This window comes from Lutra lutra, chromosome 14, assembly GCF_902655055.1.
Source record: "Lutra lutra chromosome 14, mLutLut1.2, whole genome shotgun sequence".
Taxonomy (NCBI): domain Eukaryota; kingdom Metazoa; phylum Chordata; class Mammalia; order Carnivora; family Mustelidae; genus Lutra; species Lutra lutra.
The window spans coordinates 83,589,511-83,597,290 of record NC_062291.1 but is presented as its reverse complement, the minus strand read 5'-3'; the positions used below and the strand labels follow the sequence as shown (position 1 = coordinate 83,597,290).

At 50.0% G+C, this 7,780-nt stretch overlaps 1 long non-coding RNA gene across 1 annotated transcript; it reads right to left on the bottom strand.

Annotated features, from left to right (window-relative positions):
- Positions 1-991: 991 nt before the first annotated feature.
- LOC125085290 (uncharacterized) lies at positions 992-7,109 on the bottom strand. The gene is made up of 2 exons (XR_007122844.1): positions 6,925-7,109; positions 992-1,455 (listed from the first exon to the last, which is right to left on the bottom strand). It is a non-coding gene; the product is annotated as an uncharacterized LOC125085290 (long non-coding RNA).
- Between the last annotated feature and the right edge of the window lie 671 nt (positions 7,110-7,780).

The following is a 7,780-nucleotide window of genomic DNA, read 5'->3' as shown; positions in this document are numbered from 1 at the left end:
TGATTTTTATATAAAAATGAAACATTATAGGAAGTATGTGAATATATGCTGGTTTCCCTGGGCAGACAATGCAAAGGACATGTCCACGTGGGGAGCACATTAGCAGTAATAATCACATGCCATCGACACTTCTAACATGACTCCTGAAAAATCCTTCCTACACACACTTCTACGTACAATTATCACTGGTTACAAAATCCCTAAAGTGAAGTCACACCATGGCACAGTGAGAAATTTCCTAGTGGGAACTCAGGTGGTCCCTCCCCTGTGACTACAGTGGCTTTGCTCTTGGGCCTAGCACTTGGGACTTCCTGCCCAGCCGACTTCCCCTTCCCCAGCACCAGCACTGTCTAGAGACCCTCCTCATCCTCCAGCCCTGGCCATTCCCCCCACTACCGGGATCCCCCACCCACCAGCGCTCATCATGCCTTAAGTGAGGATGCATTCTAATGAGATGAAAAATAACACCTAACTACTTCTTAGAAGACCGTGTATAAATTAGTTATTGATTTTAAAGCACCTTGGCAATGTAATGTGGAAAGCAGAGCAGCATACAAGCCTGAATAATTAACGAGAGAAGCAGAGGTAAGAGCTCGTGCCCCATTCCTCCACCGACCCTGTTTTCTGGAAACTCAGTCCTCAGTCCCTGGAAAGGGGGGTTGCCAGGGGGCTCAGGGCCTTGCACTACCCTGCGGTACAGACCCGGCAGCCCCCCAGGGAAGGGAAAGCCTCCTAGCCACACAGATGTCACCAGAACCCTCTTTTCAGGAAAATCAAAATGATCATCTAAGCCAGCTGTGTGAATAGAGGTGACTAGAGATCCCCCTCTCTTAGAATGAAAGAGCCTTATGGTTTCTTTATACAATAAAAATATTACATGCTCACTGTAGAAAACCTGGTTAGTATGGAGAAACAAAGGAGAATAAGCATCTTTTTTTAAAATATAATGTATTTATTTTTGTATTTTTAAAATTATGTATTTATTTTTAAAAATTTCTTTTCAGTGTTCCAGAATTCATTGTTTAGAATAAGCATCTTAAACTCGTCATCCAAAGATAGCTTTCTTGCTGCTTTCTTCTGGTATCATATTAGAATTCTCTGATTTTTTAAAGAAATGCATTTGCCGTAATAGTCTTCATATAACATGGCACAGCATTTTGTTTCCTGTTGCTATTAGATCATAAACAATTTTTCATGTTATTATAAGTGCTGTATAAACATCATTTCAGATAGTAACTTAACGCACTACAGTTCTGTCCTTTCCGTAACCATCTCTCGGTTGTCGGACACGTAAGTTACAGGTCATTTGTTTTGGGCAATAACAAGCCAGGCAAGGAGCAGGACCTGCAGATGATGTGCTGAAGACGTTCGCCGGTAACCCGTGGCAGGAAAGGCTCCTTCTCTTCTCAACCTCCAGGGCGCGCGGCCCCAGAGCCGGGATGGTTTCCCAGGGGCCTGATGACAGATTACAACCTGGCTTCAGAGGTCAAATATTAATCTACGTGCCTTCTGATGCCATAGAGGAGAGCTCACAAGCATTTGCTAAAATGTCATTCATCCATCTGTCCGTCCGACCGTCCGTCCATCCATCCATTCCACAGTGATCATGCACATCTACGCACCAAGTCATGTAAAGCTCTGAGGCCGTGCGGCTGAGTGCAGGGAAGAAGGCTGGTCACCCAGGGCCACGCTGGCCTCCAGCCAGTCTCAGGAAGAGGGTAGCTGGAGGCTCCTGGGGAGGGGGCCTGACGTCCCTCCAGCAACAGGTAGTGCAGGGGGCAGGTGGTCAGAACATCCCCTCCCAGTCTTGTTTGTAGATTAGACCAACGGGGACGGTGGCAAATGGGCCCGTGCATGTGGCTGGTGCATAATGCTGTCACTCCAAGGTGTAATTAAAGAGATGTATGCTAATTTTTAACTTGGTTAAGGGATATTAACTCAGACAAATGAACCTCTCCTTTCCCAATAATTAGATATCCAAACAAACACACACTTTTCTCCCCAATTAAATGAATGGAAACTTTAAACTATGGAGCCCAATTTCAATATGCCCTATTTGTTACTGGTTTCCACTCCACTGCTTTAACTTCACAAAAGCAAATGACACTATAAAGAAGCATAATAAAATCATAACAGCAAAAATATCCCTTTGATTTTTGTAGGACATAAAACGCTCATTCACAATTGGGGAAAAAAAGACACTGTGTTCAGCTAAAATGTCATGTTGTTTCCAAGAGAATATAGTTTAAAGGGCTTAAGAGATGGTGGCATCCAGGTGGCACATTTCAAAATTATATTTAATTTAAAGCAGTAATGCCTATCCCTTTTGTATACAAAGGATGGATCATATCAAGCAAAGTTGATTGCTTTTTTAAATTATGAAATTAGGGGTGCCTGGGTGGCTCAGTGGGTTAAAGCCTCTGCCTTTGGCTCAGGTCATGATCCCAGAGCTCTGTGATCGAGCCCCGCATCAGGCTCTCTGCTCAGCAGGGAGCCTGCTTCTCTCTCTCTCTCTCTCTCTCTCTGACTGCCTCTCTACTTGTGATCTCTGTCAAATAAATAAATAAAATCTTTAAAAAAATAAAATAAGTAAATAAATTATGAAATTAGTGGAAGAAGCAATGCTTTTAGGAAGTATGAGGACAAATCCCTTTTCTTTTCCTGCTGATGGCAGGTAGCTGGCTGGTCCCAGTGAGGCAGACTCCAAACAGGAGGAGGGGCCCATTACTTTCTCCTGGTCCCCCTGTTTTGGGTTCGAGAGAAATTCCCAACACTAGAGTCACTGAGCTCGGCCCTGGTCACCCTCTGCTGTCCAGGACACAGCGTGGGACGGGAGGGACTGCCGTGTGCCATGAAGTCCTGGACTAGTGAATCTACTTAAGTAAAAACAGAATGAGGAGGTATTTAAAAAAAAAAAAAAAAAAAAAAAGGAGTGTTTACCAGCAGTGCCTGTGGACTCCTGGCGGTGAGCATCCATGTGGGGAGCCTACTTGGAGCTGTAGTGGGAATCCTGCTCTGAGTTAGAATGGGGGTTGCGACCCGTGCGTGAGGGAGGGAACCCTACTTGCAAGCAGGGCCCCTAAAGAACTTGCAACCCTACTTGCAAGTTGCCGTGAGGGAACCCTACTTGCAAGTAGAGCCCCTAAAGAACAAGCCCCATGGCCCTCATTCCTGGGGCACAGAGTCCACCTGTGGCTAGTGTCTGAATTCACACAGCAGGGGCCCTACCTGGTAAACACCATCGTGCCCTCTGGGAAGCTGGCTGCAGTGATGGGGGGCTGCTCGGGGTCCCGCTGGTGCTCCAGCAGGGTGGGAAAGCCAGCACACTGGCTGGTGCAAGTCATTTTGGCCAGGAGAGCAGAGGCCCACCTGGAAGCAAGGTGGGAGGAGATGGGGGCTGCCGCAGAAGCAGAAACACTGAGTGGCCTGAACTTGGATGCCTGGTCCTCTGAGTGGTTCCAGTTCTCTTGGGACACTGAGAGCCTCTGCCCACTGCAGTGGGTCACTACAGCCCAGGAGGCTTTTCGGGTCAAGCTGGAAGGCCAACGATGAGTCCCCCAAGGAGGGGACCTGACAGTGTGATGACAAGTTACATCATAGATTTGGAGTTGGGCCATGTGAGGGGGTTCATGACTTTGGCCGACTCAGGGCTTCCTTCCTGCGGCCAGGCGTGGAGGCTGCACGAGGTCACCCCAACACCGGTAATGAAACCCTAAACCAAACCAAGCACGAAACATCTTTCACAAAAGAGATAGGGACACTATTTTTTTTTTTTAAAGATTTTATTTATTTATTTGACAGACAGAGATCACAGGTAGGCAGAGAGGCAGGCAGAGAGAGGAAGGGAAGCAGGCTCCCTGCTGAGCAGAGAACCCGATGTGGGGCTCGATCCCAGGACCCTGGGATCATGACCTGAGCCGAAGGCAGAGGCTTTAACCCGCTGAGCCACCCAGGCGCCCCGAGATAGGGACACTATTATTCCCGCTTCACAAACGAGGATCCTAGAGATGAAGAGCCGTGTCTGGGGTCACGCAACAGTTCTGCCCGGGCATGCAAGGCTTCAGCGACAGCGACAGGGCACGGAGAGAAGGACTTAGGGGCTGGGAGATGCTCACGCAGGAGCTATGGTGTGGTCTCTCTGCCCTTTGGTTACTTTCCTGGTGTCTCTCTCCTCTAGGCCGTGCTGGGCATTGACAACGGCACAACAGCATAACAATAAACACAGCATCACCCTTGAGGGAACCGGCAGGCAGACCTGGGAGGATTCCAGAATAGTCTGTGACTGTGGACACACTGTCCACTAGTGCACTCCTTGCTTGCCCTGTGGGAGTAAAGCCACCGCCCCCAGAGTGCCCTGAGGACCAAACGTTCTGAGCAGGCAGCAGCCGCCCGGGAGAGCACCTCCTCGTGGATAAATCTGCTTGTTCTATCCGTGAGGCCAGCAGGGATAGAGTCTGTTTCCCCACGGAGATGCCGTGAGGACTGGGTCAGGTTTTGCATTCCTCTGTTTAGCCCAGCTCAGGCTGGTGCCACTCTGGCCCTGAGACTTAGGTGGAGCCCAATCTCCTATTCCACAGCCAGGCTATTTTTGCCATTTCCAAGGGGCTGTGGGGTTCCTGCACTTGCCAGGCACCCCGCTCCCTTCCTGCCTCTCCTTCCGCAACACTCATGAAAGGCAGATCTACCCAAGGTCTGCCAGGGACGAGAGAGTTGCTGGCACGACGGGAACAGCACAGTGTGGCCACGAGACCTCTTTGTCCTTCGGAGCCTGCTGACCACGGTGCCCTGGACACACCCTGTTAGTCTCCCTTCTCTGTCCTCCTGGCTCGTGCCCCCTCGGTCTCATCTCCGATCTGCTCTTCTGCAGCTTGGCAATTTCTCTGTTCTGCTGCCTCTTTCTAAATCCGAGATCACAAACTAGTGGCCTCCAGGCCAGGTATGTTCAACTCACAGGTGTGCTTTGCTTGGACCGTAGCATTTAAAAATTTTTGATACAGAGACCAATATTTAACACTTGGTGCACTGCCAAAATTTTAGTTTCCTTTGAAAATTTGGACAATTGGGCAAAATGGGGACCTCTTTCTGTGTGAATCAGTCTGTCCCTTGAAGGGGAGGTCCATGCTGTCCAGTTGGCTGGAGTCCTGCCACCCCTACCACCTTAGAGCAGCCAGCTGGAGAAGCCCCGTGAAGGCTGACCCCTGCAGTCACCTGGCACAACCCAGCAGGTTCATCAAACTGTCCCCTGAGCCAAGGCAAGTGCTAATGGCAGCTACGTTAGTGTCTGCCTGCCATCCATCCATCATCTATCTGTCCAACTATCATCTTTCTATAGATCCATCATCTCTCTCGCTTTTTTTTTTTTTTTAATGTCTACTACATTTGTGCCTGTAGTCCTAAGAGAAGTCCTGGGATGGAGTGGGTATTCAAGAAATATTTGTCAAACCAATTAGCAAATACAGAATAATGATGCAGGTAAGGTTCAGAGACGCCGAATTACCAGGTTGTCATTGGGCTCACAGTGGGGAGAGCCAGACCCATTCTTGGCCTCTTCAGGGCCTCCTTGGCTCTCTCCCCTCTGGGTTAGGGCTTGTCATGGCCACGGTAGCCCATGTCTTCACTTGCCCTACTTTCTGACCTGTCCCAGGTAGCTGCTGGGTATGTTTGCGTGGCTTCCTGGTGACCACTTTGTTGGCACCTCACCAGCCACAAAGCCCCTGCAGTTGGGGCACCATGGAGAGAACCCACTCACCTCTGGAGAGTCTATATTCCCACCCACATTTAATAAATGGGGGGCTCTTTCCTGATTGAAGCATCCCGGTCTTCCCTCAACTTGGCTTTCATTGGCTTAATTAATTAAGTTGGCTCCACACTTGACATGGGCTTGAATTCACGACCCTGAGATCAAGAGTCACATGCTCTGTCGACTGAGCCAGACAGGCGCCCCTCCATTAGCTGTGACAACAACGGTAACCACCGCTGTTTATTAGTCACTTACTAAGGCACAGACTTTGGGTCTTCTCGTTTCCCCTTGGCAGTAGCCCTCTGAAACAGGTGCTAGGAAGAGGCGAAGTGGGTGGGTTAATGCCACACAGACAGACAGCCAGCTAGGACTTGACCTGAACCTTGTACTTGTCCTCTAGAGGAGGTCAGACTGTGGCCCATGAGCCAAATCCAGCTTGTCTGTTTCCTGTTTTTTTTGTATGGCTCACACGATAAGAACTTTTTACATTTTTAGATGGTTGGGAAAAAAAATCAAAAGAGGAATAATATTTTGTAATGCATGAAAACTATACGAAATTTAAATTCAAATGCAGTGTCCATAAATATGGTTTTGTTGGAAGGTGGCCATGCATGTTGGCTTATATACTATCTATGGCTGATTTTAAGCAACAAGGGCGGAGTTACGAAGTTGCACAACTGAGACTGTGGCTCAGAGTCTAAAATATTAGCCATTTGGCCCTTTATAGAAAATGCTTGGGTGGCTCAGTCCTTAAGCGTCTGACTTCGGCTCAGGTCATGATCTCAGGGTCCTGGGATGGAGCCCCTCATTGGGCTCTCTGCTCAGCCTGCCTCTCCCTCTCCCACTCCTGCTTGTGTTTTCTCTCTCTCTCTCTCTCTCTCTCTCTCTCTCTCTGTGTGTGTGTGTGTGTGTCAAATAAATGAATACAATCTTAAAAAAAAAGAAAGAAAAAGCCCGTCCATTCCTTCTCTACATGGTGACCTCCACATCCAGGGTCCAGGGGCTAAGCCCATCAGGACCAAGTCATTTCCAGAGAGGAGCTGTGAATCCGGAGAGTGTGGGGCGAGTGGGCTGTGCTCAGTTTGGGCTTTGGGGGTGAGGGAATTGGGGTGTGAAGGTGGGGGGCAGGGCTAGGGAGGGCTTGGGGGGGGTATCATAGCAGGAGCAGGTGTGTGTCTCATTACCTGTCCTTGACCAACAGCCCTTCTGTCAAAGCCACCAGCATCCATTGGCCTAGACCAAGCTGTAGTGGGACCACGGAATCAGGACCATCGCCACCTTGCTCTCAGGACACGGGGTCAGGGTGCCTCTCAAGGAAGGGCAGCAGCCGTCACCGTGTTATGATCAGTGCAGTCAGCTCAGGGCACACGCAGCAACTCTGGGAGGGAATCACACCCTCTCTTTCCCACGGCAAACACCTGTGCCCGCTCACGCGCACATCACCATATCAGAGCCTTCTGGCCACAGAATTAGTTGAGTCCCAGGGACCGAAAGTGCCTTAAACATCACACAGTACGGTGCTTTTCGAACTTCAGCATGCGCACGAACCACCTGGACAGTCCTGTTAAACTGTGGATGTGAATCAATAGGCCTGGGGTGGGTCTGAGCGTCTGCATTTCTAACAGGCCCCCAGGTGCTGCTGGGGCTGTGGACCCCCCCCCCCCCCGCCCCAAGCCATGGGGCTCTAGTGCTGGGATCTCCCCATGGGGTTTCGGGATCAGCAGCAGCAGCTGGGGACTCGTTAGGGCTCAGATCAGAATCTCCGTGGGGTCCGACCCCGCCATCAGTGATGAGTGTGTCCCGCTGGTGCTTCGGCTGGGTCTGCTGTTCTAGTCCTTTCTTCGAGGCACTTCTGCTGCCCGGAATCTCCTCCCATCTGTGCAGAAGGCAGCTGGGTTTCCTGCCATTACCCGGGAGCATCATTAACTATCACCCACACCTGAATCCCTGAAGCCTCTCACCGGGAGCAGGTGACCTGCGGGCGCCCTCGGGAGAAGCAGCCGGATTATAAGCCAATGTCTACAATCTGGAGCCTCTGCC